This window comes from Bubalus kerabau, chromosome 11 (assembly GCF_029407905.1).
Source record: "Bubalus kerabau isolate K-KA32 ecotype Philippines breed swamp buffalo chromosome 11, PCC_UOA_SB_1v2, whole genome shotgun sequence".
Taxonomy (NCBI): Eukaryota; Metazoa; Chordata; class Mammalia; order Artiodactyla; family Bovidae; genus Bubalus; species Bubalus kerabau.
The window spans coordinates 63128387-63142930 of NC_073634.1; the positions used below are offsets into that span (position 1 = coordinate 63128387).

Here is a 14544-nt window from a genome sequence, read left to right on the forward strand (position 1 = left end):
GAGCATCTCAGGCACTTCAAAGGCTAAGAATTCATGGGGCAGGGAGGTAGGGGCAGTCAAAAGGTCTTTGGCTGTTTTTGTTTTTAAACTGGATGTTTTCAGTTTGGTCATTTGAAAACAAAGATTTGTTGCTAGCTTAAAAATGCTTCTTTTCCTTAAGTAAATATTTTCTAGAATGAAGAATGGAAATAATCCTCTGCCACAAGAAAAAAATATGCTATATTTTTGCTCTCTCACCTCCGCGCTTCCAAGATGACCAAGAAAAGAAGGAACAATGGTTGTGCCAAAAAGGGCCATGGCCACATGCAGCCTATTCACTGCACCAACTGTGCCCGATGCATGCCCAAGGATAAGGCCATTAAGAAGTTCATCATTAAGAACATTGTAGAAGCTGCAGCCGTTAGGGACATTTCTTTCTTTTTTAACTTTAAAATGTTTAATTTCATATTGGAGTATAGTGCCTTTACATTGTTGTGTTAGTTTCAGGTGTATAGCAAAGTCATTCAGTTATATATATACATACATCTATTCTTTTTCAGATTCTTTTCCCATATAGGTTATTACAGAGTATTGAATAGAGTTTCTTGTGCTATACAGTAGGTCCTTGTTGATTATCTATTATATTTATTAGTGTATATATGTTAATCCCAACCTCCTAATTTATCCCTCCCCCTGCCTTTCCTCTTTGGTAACCATAAGTTTGTTTTCTAAGTCCGTGAGTCGTTTCTGTTTTGTAAATAAGTTCATTTGCATTATTTTTTAGATTCTACGTATAAGTGATATTATATTGTATTTGTCTTTCTCTGTCTGACTGACTTCACTTAGTATGATAATCTCTAGGTCCATCCTTGTTGCTGTGTGCGTGTGTGCTAAGTCACTTCAGTGGTGTCTGACTCTGCAACCTTATGAGCTGTAACCTGCCAGCTCCTCTGTCCATGAGATTCTCTAGGCAAGTATGCTAGAGTGGGTTGCTGTGCACTCCTCCAGGGGATCCCCCGACCCAGAATCAATATAGTGAAAATGAGTATACTACCCAAAGCAATCTCCCTATCAAGCTACCAATGGTATTTTTCACAGAACTAGAACAAATAATTTCACAATTTGTATGGAAATACAAAAAACCTCAAATAGCCAAAGCAATCTTGAGAAAGAAGAATGGAACTGGAGGAATCAACCTGCCTGACTTCAGGCTCTACTACAAAGCTACAGTCATCAAGACAGTATGGTACTGGCACAAAGACAGAAATATAGATCAATGGAACAAAATAGAAAGCCCAGAGATAAATCCACGCACCTATGGACACCTTATCTTTGACAAAGGAGGCAAGAATATACAATGGATTAAAGACCATCTCTTTAACAAGTGGTGCTGGGAAAACTGGTAAAAGAATGAAATCACTTGTAAAAGAATGAAACTAGAACACTTTCTAAAACTATACACAAAAATAAACTCAAAATGGATTAAAGATCTAAACATAAGGCCAGAAACTATAAAACTCCTAGAGGAAAACATAAGCAAAACACCCTCCTACATAAATCAAAACAGGATCCTCTATGACCCACCTCCCAGTGTATTGGAAATAAAAGGAAAAATAAACAAATGGGACCTAATTAAACCTAAAAGCTTTTGCACAACAAAGGAAACTGTAAGCAAGGTGAAAAGACAGACGTCAGGGACATTTCTGAAGCGAGTGTTTTTGATGCCCATGTGCTTCCCAAACTGTATGTGAAAATACATCCCTGAGTGAGTTGTGCCATTCACAGCAAGGTAGTCAGGAATCGCTCTCGGGAAGCCTGGAAGGACCGAACACCTCTACCCCGATTTAGACCTGTGGGGGCTGCCCCACATCCTCCACCAAAGCCCATGTAAGGATCCAAGTCCTTAAAGACTGAAGAAATACTGGTTTCTCTGAAAAGACAATAAAATGGAAATTATACTTTATGTAGCATGTTGAATATATGTTGCCAGATGGAGTGGGGGTTGTGTACATCTTATTTTGGTCTTTGGTCTCCCCAGTTTGCATAGCTTAGGGGTGGGGGTGAGGAATTAGGGCATCTATGTTTGATTAATTCAGCCTGGCAAATGGCTTAACCTGGTGTCTTAAAAATGAGGAGGAAACTAGCAGAGTGAGGAGTGCATCAGGAAGTGACTTAGACTAAGGTGTGCATTCCTCTTGTGGCAACATGTTCAGTTCAGTAGCTCAGTCGTGTCTGACTCTTTGCGACCCCATGAATCGCAGCACGCCAGGCCTCCCTGTCCATCACCAAATCCTGGAGTTCACCCAAACTCATGTGCATCAAGTCGGTGATGCCCATCTAGCCATCTGATCCTCTGTCGTCCCCTTCTCCTCCTGCCCCCAATCCCTCCCAGCATCAGGGTCTTTTCCAATGAGTCAACTCTTCGCATGAGGTGGCCAAAGTATTGGAGTTTCAGCCTCAGCACCAGTCCTTCCAATGAACACCCAGGACTAGTCTCCTTTAGGATGGACTGGCTGGATCTCCTTGCAGTCCAAGAGTCTTCTCCAGCACCACAGTTCAAAGGCATCAATTCTTCGGCACTCAGCCTTCTTCACAGTCCAACTTTCACATCCATACATGACCACTGGAAAACATGAAGACTTTAATAAAAGACCACAACTTGAATAGCATAAGGGGATCTGTATTCAGGTCCTTAACCTCGTCAAGTTTACCTGCTTACCTTGATCTGTTGCTAAGCCAATCACTCAGCCTTCATCTTTCTGTGGTACATTGCTCTATGGGGTGACAATGCCCTGAATGCCAAGCATTTGTAGAAATTTGTGCAAGTCCCACAAGAGGGGAAAGAGGGGAGTTTGTGCAAAAAGTCTGGGAAAAGGCTGTAGTCTGTATGACAATGGCTCATTTGTTCCAGAACTCAGAAATTAGAGGGTTCCCAGCTAGGAATACACAGTTGACCCTTTAACAACATGGGTTTAACTGCAGGGGGTGGGGGTTGTTTTGTTTTCAGTAAATATATACTACATGATCCACAGTTGGTTGAATCCTCAAGTGTGAAAGTACAAACAGATACAAAAGGCTAACTCTAAAATTAATTATATAAGGATTTTTGAAGAGATGGTGCCCCTAACCAATGCTTTGTTCAAGGGTCAAATGTACATGTATATTTGAAAAATTAATATGTAAATGGTTTGCTAAGGACTCTGCTGGTTAGGTTATATGATTTTTTTCCTTAAGCTAAACTAGTAGCTTGGAAGTTTTGATTAAAGTACATATTGATCTGGGAAAGAAAGCTGAGCACCGAAGAATTGATGCTTTTGAAAGGTGGTGTTGGGGAAGACTCTTGAGAGTCCCTTGGACTGCAAGGAGATCCAACCAGTCCATTCTAAAGGAGATCAGTCCTGGGTATTCATTGGAAGGAATGATGCTAAAGCTGAAACTCCAATACTTTGCCCACCTTATGCGAAGAGTTGACTCCTTGGAAAAGACTCTGATGCTGGGAGGGATTGGGGGCAGGAGAAGGGGATGCAGAGGACTGAGATGGCTGGATGGCATAACCGACTCAATGGGCATGAGTTTGGGTGAACTCCAGGAGTTGGTGATGGACAGGGAGGCCTGGCGTGCTGCGATTCATGGGATCGTAAAGAGTCAGACACAACTGAGCGACTGAATTGAACTGAATTGAACTGTTCTGGGGGAAAAAAATTATGCTATATTTTATAGTAAAAGTATAAACATACCTACCTTTCTTTGAGATAACATAAACAGATACATCCTTGGTCCTGAGATATAATAAAAACTCTGGACTATTCAAGTTTATGAACAGCTTAATAAATCATGCTTAAGGAAAAGTGTGTGGTCCAATTTAGTCCAGGGGAAATATGATAGTGTGTTTGATGAGGGCGACAGCAGTGAAGAGTGGGGAGAAGTGTATAGATTCGCTTTTATAGACAGCCTATTTTAGACATGATATATTGAAGCTAATAGATAATATTTTCCAAAAAGACTCTTCTCTAGAGACAATAAAGATATTTGGTGCTTTATCATAACCAGAAACTTAATCAAAAGATAGTAAAAAAAACAAAAACAAAACCAAAAAAACCCCAAACAATGACATGCTGCTGGTGGAGCTACTAAAATATCTATCTTGAAACCATACTCATTCGTTTATTCTTTTATTCATTAAAAAATTAATATATTATGTTTCCTTCTATGTGCCATGCAGTATGTGTTAGGTATTGCATATCCAATTGTGAATAAAATAGATGTTTCCTTCTCTCATGGAATTAGAAGAAGACAGACAATAAAATATCACTATATAATTGTATATTCATCCATTTACTCCAAGAACTAATTCTTTGAAGACTTTATCTGATGTGGATCATTTTTAAAGTCTTTGTTGAACTTGTTACAATATTACTTCTGTTTTCTATTTTTTGGTTTTTTGGCCCCAAGGCATGTAGGAGCTTAGTTCCCTGAACAGGGATCAAACCTGTATCCCCTGCATTGGAAGGCGAAGTCTTAACCACTGGACCACCAGGGAAGTACCAAGAACTAATTCTTGAGCACATATTCTGTGTTGGGGAATATTTAGGGTTCTGGAGATAAAATGATGAGCAAAAATAGACTGGTTTCTGCCATCATGGGGCCTACATTCTGAAGAAAAAGGCAACTTAGAGTTACACTAAGATAGTAAAGTTATAACTATGTAAGAGCTAAGAAGGAATACAGAATAAGGAAATTTGACCTCACAAGGAGGTCAAGCGAGGCCTTCCCGAAAAAGTAAAGAATGGATGGAGAACTGAAGGATGAGGAAGAGTTAGCTGGCAAGAGGGGGGAGGGGAGAACATTTCAGATAAAGGAAAAGCATGTTGCTGAGGCCATGGTATGTTATAGAGGCTGAAAGATATTAAATTTGGCTAGAAGATAAACATTAATCCATGCAAGAGACAGGGAGGGAAGTTAGAGGTGAAGGAACTAACCCACAGAAGCTGTGAGAAGACAGTGTTTCAAAAAGGAAGTTATGGACAACAGAGTCAAATGTTGCTGAGAGGTTAAGTAATATGAGAACTAAGAATGTCCCCTGGATTTCACAACTTGCAGGTCATTGGTGAGTCCAGTGGAATGATGGGCCAGAAGCCAGAATGGAATGGTTTGAGAGTGAGTCAAAGGTGAGTGAGGAAATGTAGGGAGCAAGAGTATAGATTAGGAATCACATTTGGTCACATGTAATGGAACCTGATGACAGTAGCTTAACTAAATAGAGTTATTTTTCTCACATAGCAAGAATGACAGAGGGTGACATTCAGGCTGGTGCAGTGGTTCCGTGATGTCATTAATGTCCTAGAACCTTTCTTTCTGTTCTGTCATCCTCAGTGTATGGCTTTTTTTTTTTTTTTCCCAAGCAGGAATTCAAAATGGCTACTCACTATCAAGCCAGTGCTACAGACAGAAGGAAGAAAGAAACATCAGGGGAAAGGTCTGGTACCTATACCAGGAAAGCAAACATCTTCTCTAAATCCACAGCTGACTTCACGTCATCTGTCAGAGCTGCACCATGTGGACATTGCTAGCTGCAAGGGAGGCTGGGAAATAAAACTCTTTAGTTTGACTCATGTACTTATACATACTTATATGCAGAGTACATCACGAGAAACTCAGCTGGATGAAGCACAAACTGGAATCAAGATTGCCGGGAGAAATATCAATAACAGATATATAGATGACACCACCCTTATGGCAGAAAGTGAGGAAGAACTAAAGAGCCTCTTGATGAAAGTGAGAGAGGAGACTGGAAAAGTTGACTTAAAACTCAGCATTCAGAAAACTAAGATCATGTTATCCGGTCCCATCACTTCATGGCAAATAGATGGGGAAACAGTAGAAACAGTGGCAGACTTTATTTTGGGGGGCTCCAAAATCACTGCAGATGGTGGCTGCAGCCATGAAATCAAAACACGCTTACTCCTTTGAAGAAAAATTATGACCAACCTAGACAGCATATTAAAAAGCAGAGACATTACATTGCCAACAAAGGTCCATCTAGTCAAAGCTATAGTTTTTTCAGTAGTCATATATGGATGTGAGAGTTGGACTATAAAGAAAGCTGAGCACCAAAGAATTGATTCTCTTGAACAATGGTGTTGGAGAAGAGTCTTGAGAGTCCCCTGGACTGCAGGAAGATCCAACCAGTCCATCCTAAAGGAAATCAGTCCTGAATATTCATTGGAAGGACTGATGCTAAAGCTGAAACTCCAATACTTTGGCCACCTGATGCGAAGAACTGACTCATTGGAAAAGCCCCTGATGCTGGGAAACATTGAAATCAGGAGGAGAAGGGGATGACAGAGGATGAGATGGTTGTATGGCATCACCAACTCAATGGACCTGAGTTTGAGTAAATTCTGGGAGTTGGTGATGGACAGGGAGGCCTAGCGTGCTGCAGTCCACAGGGTCGCAAAGAGTCGGACACAAGTGAGCGACTGAACTGAACTGAGTTTGACCCATTGCTGCCATGAGAGAATCAGCTTCTGTGGGAAGAATGGGAGATGGATGTTGAGAAGGCAACCACTGCAGCTACACAGCATGTACGAATCATGTTCAAAAAGTGTGTCACAAAGGGAAGGAGATAATAAGATGATGGGATGATAGTTGAAGGGGAAATGTGGGATTGAGTGACTTTTTTTTTTTTAATGGGAATGACTGCAATGTATTTAAAACTTGATAAGAAGGGTCTAATCAAGAAAGAGAAAGTTTAAACATACAAGAACAAAAAACTATAACTGACAGTGTAATGTTCCTTAGGAGGAGAGAATGGAATCTAAATGAGAAGTGCTGTCCTGTGCTTAATTGCTCAGTCATGTCCGACTCTCTGTGACCCAGTGGACTGTAGCCCACCAGGCTCCTCTGTCCATGGGGATTCTCCACGCAAGAATACTGCCATGCCCTCCTCCAGGGGGTCTTCCCAACCCAGGGATCAAATCCAGGTCTCCGGCATTACAGGCAGATTCTTTACCGCCTGAGCCACCAGGGAAGGACAGGCTCTCAGTTTTAACAACAGGAATGAAGAATAGTTTACATGCTTTATATTCAGAAATGGTGCTCCTATTTCCTCTATAATGTTGGAGGTGAGGTTTGCTATTGCCAATGAGAAGATAGAAAGAAGTCACCAGGGTTTTGAGAAATTTGAGATGTTAAAGTTTGAAATACCTGTTTTAGAGCAAAACTGTCTCAAGTATAAAGGGCACAAATAAACTGCTATCAGGGAAATGTTGTTCCCAGTGACCTTCCTGAGAAATATATTACAGAATGAGCTTTAGACAATCAGAATGAATAGAAAGACAACAAAAGGCCCAGCATTGAGTATTAAATATACAATGATTTACAGAACTACCCACACCCATGCCTATGCTCAACTGAATATTGTCCCATTTCCATGATTAATGTAAACATCATTTACTCAACAAAATATTGAGTGAATATCCTCTACACATTAGATACTTATGCATGTTATGCAGCAAGCTAGGAGGAGTTGGGGTGGGTGAGAAATAAGAGCCAGGGAGAGGGCAGCAGTGAGAAAGCAACTGTTTAAAAAGGTGGACACACTCTTAACTGGGGAGGAACATAGAAGTCTTAACATCCAGGCCTAGGGTGAGTGGCTAAACTCCACCCAGGCAATGGCATGCAAAGGGTGGTCTGATCTGAGGATAAGATAGGCAATTGTCATGGCGCCAGGGGCAGACCTAGAGTCAGATCAATTGGAAATAAGGGCACCTGGAAGAGAGGTCTAGCTGTGAAGACAGTGGGTGCAAAGTTAGAGGGTGAAACAGGTTTTAGCAGGCCTGTTTTCTTCTTGGTTGATTCTTCAAAATATCAGCTGAGAGGTGGCAAGAAACCTAGATGTTAGATCCCCTAAAGTAAAGGAGCCTGAGAGACTGATACAAGAAAACTTTATCTGAATAATGTTGCCCATATCAAGAGCTAGGCTACCCTATATGTCTATCTTATACTGCATAGTGCAGTAAGATATTTCTACCTCTATATTCTACTTACCACTAAGAATATTTCTATTAATATATTCTACTATCACTATGGAGAGACTGTATCATACTCAACAGAGTAGACAGTAATAATAACAACCACTGTTTACTGGACATATATCAGACACTGTTCTAGATACATAATGGGCTATATTTAATCTTATCCTTAAAACAACCCTCTCAGTTAGCTATTATTGTTCCTATTTACAGAGAAGAGGATGCTGAACCTGGTCCAGTAAGTTTAAGTTATTTTGCCCAGCGTCACATGGCTGTAAATGGCCAAATCAGGATTCTAGCCCATGTGTGACTCCAAACCTACCACTATGCCATAACTGTTACATCACGCTGTTCTGGTCCAGTGCTGAACACTTCATGTCACTTAATGATGTTAATGATTAATGATTTAATTGGTCTACATCTTTAGTAAGCAAAACTGGGATCTTAGCCCATTTCTCTGTTGCTAAAAATCACAAGACCATGCTGCCCTCTATCAGCTTCAGTGACATTGGCCAATGGTAATTTTCAGAATGAATTTGACTTACAAAAATACTTACAAAAAAACATTTTACTTAGCCTTACCACATATATTGGGCTTTGCTGGTGGCTCAGCTGGTAAAGAATCAGCCTACAAGGTCTCTGAGGAAGACCTGGGTTCAATCCCTGGGTTGGGAAGATCCCCTGGAGAAGGTAAATGCTACCCACTCCAGTATTCTGGCTACCTACTCCAGTAGTCTGGTTGCAAAGAGTCGGCCACAACTGAGAGACTTTCATTTTCACTTTTACCACATATATTATGAGCACTGAAGCTGACACATTTATACACACAAAAATCAATGCAAAAATTTTTAATGACTATTAATTCAATTTATGGTTCAGTTCAGTCCAGTTCACTTGCTCAGTTGTGTCGGACTTTTTGCAACCCCATGAACCACAACACGCCAGGCCTCCCTGTCCATCACCAACTCCCGGAGTTTACCCAAACTCATGTCTATTGGGTCGGTGATGCCATCCAACTATCTAATCCTCTGTCATCCCCTTCTCCTCCTGCCCTCAATCTTTCTCAGCATCAGGGTCTTTTCAAATGAGTCAGCCCTTCAATTTGTGGTAAGGTCTAGTTATACTCATTGCAGCATTCACTTTTGCCATAACCTGTCACTTAAAACTTTATTTTCACTTCTAGAGGAGTTAAAAAAAAAGTGATTCAGATTCTTTTACACTTTTGTTTCCTTGCTGCTGCTAAGTCACTTCAGTCGTGTCCGACTCTGTGTGACCCCATAGACAGCAGCCCACCAGGCTCTGCCGTCCCTGGGATTCTCCAGGCAAGAACACTGGAGTGGGTTGCCATTTCCTTCTCCAATGCATGAAAGTGAAAAGTGAAAGTATCACTTATTTAATGGAAATCTTCAAAGATATACCAAAGTAGAGAAAATAGAACCTCCAAGTATAACTCAGTTTCAACAATGATTATTTTTCCAATAAGTTTGAGAACATGATTTCCAATGAGTTATCTTTTAAATCCTTTCTAATCTAATTACTACTTCATCCAGATAGTATCTCAGTGTTTCCACATTAATAGTATAATTGCTACCTCATACTAATTAACTATGGCTGATGTAAGAGAGCTTTGATACATTGTCAAATGCTGTTGTTGAAATTAGCTAACTATAGCCCACAAAGTATTTCTGTCTTACCTGAGAAAACGATTGTTTTAAGTTTTAGCTTAGGTTGGCAGTGAAACTGATTCTGCTTGATGTCTGTTGGCCCTGTTGGGTTAGTCCATGTTTACCACACTAACCATCCAATCTTAACCCTCTTTCTGTTAACACAGAAACTGAGAAAAAATTTATCCTATGCAAAGATAATCAAAACAGAAAATGCCACCTGAATAATGGCAGCATGCCTAATGTATTTCACAGCTATTTATAGTAAGTCCACTCAGACAGTTACCAGATGCTCATAATCCTGAAAGTTTGATGCCAGTGTGGGCAGGTTGACTTTCCTGGTTCTGATCCTTTGCCAGTCTTCTTTATGACATAATAAAGTAAATCAGGTAAAAGAGCATAAACATTTCAACCAAAACTTATCCTGGTACTGGATAACATAGATGAAAACAATAACAAAACTATACTCAACTCCTGGAATTCTTGACAGTGGAGCCATTATACTGTATTTTCATATAAATATAATAAACATGGTTCAAGTATTTTTCCCAGAAATTTTAAGACTAAAGTATTTTTTACTGTTCTAGCTAGAAGACAAATATCTTAAGATGTAAATTTATTGATATTAGAAATTTTTTCTTATATAAAAATTTCAAGCTAAATTTTGACCTTTTCCCAAGGCCTCAAATGACTTTTTTTTTTTTTTTACAATATTGTATTGGTTTTGCCATATATCAACATGAATCCGCCACAGGTATACATGTGTTCCCCATCCTGAACCCTCCTCCCTCCCTGTACCATCCCTCTGGGTCGTCCCAGTGCACCAGCGCCAAGCATCCAGTATCGTGCATTGAACCTGGACTGGTGACTTCTTTCATATATGATATTATACATGTTTCAATGCCATTCTCCCAAATCATCCCACCCTCTCCCTCTCCCACAGAGTCCATAAGACTGTTCTATACATCAGTGTCTCTTTTGCTGTCTCATACACAGGGTTATTGTTACCATCTTTCTAAATTCCATATATATGCATTAGTATACTGTATTGGTGTTTTTCTTTCTGGCTTACTTCACTCTGTATAATCGGCTCCAGTTTCATCCACCTCATTAGAACTGATGCAAATGTATTCTTTTTAATGGCTGAGTAATACTCCACTGTGTATATGTACCACAGCTTTCTTATCCATTCATCTGCTGATGGACATCTAGGTTGCTTCCATGTCCTGGCTATTATAAACAGTGCTGTGATGAACATTGGGGTACACGTGTCTCTTTCCCTTCTGGTTTCCTCAGTGTGTATGCCCAGCAGTGGGATTGCTGGATCATAAGGCAGTTCTATTTCCAGTTTTTTAAGGAATCTCCACACTGTTCTCCATAGTGGCTGTACTAGTTTGCATTCCCACCAACAGTGTAAGAGGGTTCCCTTTTCTCCACACCCTCTCCAGCATTTATTGCTTGTAGACTTTTGGATCTCAGCCATTCTGACTGGCGTGAAATGGTACCTCATAGTGGTTTTGATTTGCATTTCTCTGATAATGAGTGATGTTGAGCATCTTTTCATGTGTTTGTTAGCCATCTGTATGTCTTTTTTGGAGAAATGTCTATTTAGTTCTTTGGCCCATTTTTTGATTGGGTCATTTATTTTTCTGGAGTTGGGCTGTAGGAGTTGCTTGTATATTTTTGAGATTAGTTGTTTGTCAGTTGCTTCATTTGCTATTATTTTCTCCCATTCTGATTAAAGACAATCTCTTTAACAAATGGTGCTGGGAAAACTGGTCAACCACTTGTAAAAGACTGAAACTAGAACACTTTCTAACACCATACACAAAAATAAACTCAAAATGGATTAAAGATCTAAACGTAAGACCAGAAACTATAAAACTCCTAGAGAAGAACATAGGCAAAACACTCTCTGACATACATCACAGCAGGATCCTCTATGACTCACCTCCCAGAATATTGGAAATAAAAGCAAAAATAAACAAATGGGACCTAATTAAACTTAAAAGCTTCTGCACAACAAAGGAAACTATAAGCAAGGTGAAAAGACAGCCTTCAAATAACTTTTAAAATAGATTAAGCACATATCTTTCTTAAAATCATTTTTTAATTTCCACAATAGCTGTATGTCAAATCCCAAATAATCTGGAATTGGTCAATATGATCTGATAGTATTATTTGCTCCCACCTCTCTTTTTCTTCTGGTCACTTACAATTAATCACAGTTTTACAGATTCAGATTTAGTGAGCTGTATTTCAAGCTACTTGGCGAACTATTTGTTTTAACCCATACAGTTATATAGTTAATATTTTTTAGTATTTTCTTATAACTGCTTTTTTAACATGCTAGAATCTTGACAGTTACTCATCTTCCTAATCAAAACACTGTTTTACATTTTGATATGTTCTCAAATCAAAATAACTATTTTCTATTTACAGGAGACGCACTTGAAACAACTTGTCACAGTTAAAAATAAAGGAATGGGAAAAGATTCAGTAGGGAAATGCTAATAAAAAGGTGAATATAACACTTTTATACTCATTATTCTACTTGGATATTATTTGGTATAGCACTTCAGTATTATAAATATTTAACTTTTGTGTATAAGGAGTCTGAATGAAATAGGGAATAGTGATGACATCTTAATCTTATTGTATAGTTCTGGCCTACCCCACCCCACTGCCTCTAGGGTCCCCCACAATTCAGTAGGTGCCCAGTGTGCCAGATTCTCCAGTGCTTTTTCACTCACTCCCAATAAACTCCAGGTATAGCCTTTCATACCTTCAAAATCTAGGACTGAATAAACCTGGAGCTCAATTGACTACAAAGTCAACAACCTTGAAATTCTCCCAAGCCCAGTGACCTCTGCTTTCACTTGGCCTCTTGTAAGCCTGTCCACATCAGATTCCATCACAGGTTCAAGCTCACGCTGAATCTCCATTCAATGAGAGCCTTTTCAGGGCCCTGGGTCTCCCACCCATTCTGTAGAGACCTCCAGGCCTCAACTTCTGGCATTACAACAGAGGCTCTGAGCTTTTCCTCTGTGCATCATGTAAGGGCTGGCCCAACTGTGGTAGTCCTCCTCTGTCCTTTTCCCCTCAATCGAAAACAATTACATTTCTGCCCCTAGGTTTATTCCCTCTAAATACATACTATGCTGAATGTTTTACTATTATTCTGTTCTAGGCACTTGGTCACCAACCCTAGTTTAAAAAAAAAATCCTAGGGGGAGGGACAATATAGGGGTAGAGTATTAAGCGGTACAAGCTATTAGGTATAAAATAAACAACAAGGATATATAGTACAACACAGGGAATACAGTCAATGTTTTATATTAATTATAAATGGAGTATGACCTTTAAACATTTTGATTCACTATATTATACACCTATAACTTAAATAATATTGTGTATCAACTATACTTTAATTAAAAATATAATCAATTAATTAATTTAAAAAGTTCTGACCACAATCCACCTTAAAAAATATAGATATTATGACAAGGTCTATCAAAGTTTTACCTAAGCAATACTTAGTTCCCTTATCATGTGGCAATGCAATCTGATATTTTCTTTTTTATTATTCAGCCACTAAATTGATTTCACTAATCACTAATGGGTCAAGACTCTCAGTTTGAAAACCCTTGATCTAAAGAGTCTCTCCGGGCTTCCCTGGAGGGTCAGTGGTAAAGAATCCATCTGCCAATGCAGTCAAGATGCAGGTTCAATCCCTGGGTCGGAGAGATCCCCTGGAGAAGGAAATGGCAATGCATTCCAGTATTCTTGTCTGGGAAATCCTATGGACAGAGGAGTCTGGTGGGCTATAGTACATGGAATTGCAAAGAGTTGGACATTCCTGCCTGCTAAGTCGCTTTATTCGTGTACAACTCTTTGTGATCCTGTGGACTGTAGCCCACCAGGCTCCTCTGTCCAAGGGATTCTCCAGGCAAGAATACTGGAGTGGGTTGCCATGCTCTTCTCCAGGGGATCTTCCCGACCCAGAGACTGAACCCACATCTCTTACGTCTCCAGTAGTTGGACATGACTTAGCGACTAAACAATAACAGAGAATCTCCCACCCCCAACTCCCCACCTCATCCCACCTCTGCAAGACTCTTCTGGCTTGTTGTCTATCAGAACCAGGTCAGATAACATGAAGTCATATTTAAAACAATCACTGCCTTATTTCCTTGATATTCTAAAAAGGAGTTCTTTTCCACAGAAGGACAGCAGTCTCTAGGCTATAAAGGAGTTACTTCTAGTGGTTAGAAATGGTGAAGATTTATTTAAAGCCTTCTAGAAAATATCCATGATCTGAAATCTTATTAAAGAGCACATGAATGAAAGTTAGGCAACCTGAGTCCTTGTTTCACTCAGCCATTGAGTGTTGTGTGTGTTTGCACAGTCGCTCAGTTGTGTCCGACTCTTTGTGACCCCATGGACTGTAGCCCACTAAGCTCCTTTGCCCATGGGATTTTCCAGGCAAGAATACTGGAGCAGGTTGCCATTTCCTGCTCCAAGGGATCTTTCTTACCCAGGAATGAACCAGTGTCTCTTGTATCTCCTGCATTGGCAGGCAGATTCTTTACCACTAGCAGCACCACTTGGGAAGCCATTGAGTGTTAGGAGGTACATCACTCAGGCTCTCTGAACCAAGGGATCTCAATCTAGAGAATAATATGTAAATCTGATAATATATAAACCCTATAAATCTAATGATTCGTTCATGTATTCATTTTCTCATTCTCCAGACAAATGCTTCATTGATTATGTCCCAGGTAGACCTCTCACCGCTCATCTGACAACTCAAGCTGGGCAGGCCAGTGTTATAAATTTATCACACACCACATGTGATCATATGCCAG

The 14544-nt window shown here is 39.8% G+C and overlaps 1 pseudogene; it reads left to right on the forward strand.

Moving 5' to 3' along the window:
• The first annotated feature begins 252 nt into the window (after positions 1-252).
• LOC129623211 (40S ribosomal protein S26-like) lies at positions 253-1870 on the forward strand (annotated as a pseudogene).
• Positions 1871-14544: the final 12674 nt, after the last annotated feature.